Source organism: Bison bison, unplaced genomic scaffold, assembly GCF_000754665.1.
Source record: "Bison bison bison isolate TAMUID 2011002044 unplaced genomic scaffold, Bison_UMD1.0 scf7180017864198, whole genome shotgun sequence".
Lineage (NCBI taxonomy): Eukaryota > Metazoa > Chordata > Mammalia > Artiodactyla > Bovidae > Bison > Bison bison.
The window spans coordinates 7,829,616-7,830,014 of NW_011494770.1; positions in this window are offsets into that span (position 1 = coordinate 7,829,616).

The following is a 399-nucleotide window of genomic DNA, read 5'->3' on the forward strand; positions in this document are numbered from 1 at the left end:
AAAAGAGGAAAAGTGAAAAAGTTAGGCTTAAAACTCAACATTCAGAAAACTAAGATCATGGCATCTGGTCGCATCACTTCATGGGAAATAGATAAGGAAACAGTGGAAACAGTGGCTGACTTTATTTTTTTAGGCTCCAAAATCACTGCAGATGGTGATTGCAGCCATGAAATTAAAAGATGCTTACTCCTTGGAAGGAAAGTTATGACCCAACTAGACAGCATATTAAAAAGCAGAGACATTACTTTGTCAACAAAGGTCCGTCTAGTCAAGGCAATGGTTGTTTCAGTAGTCATGTATGAATGTAACAGTTGGACTATAAAGAAAGCTGAGTGCCAGAGAATTGATGCTTTTGAACTGTGGTGTTGGAGAAGACTCTTGAGAGTCCCTTGGACTGCA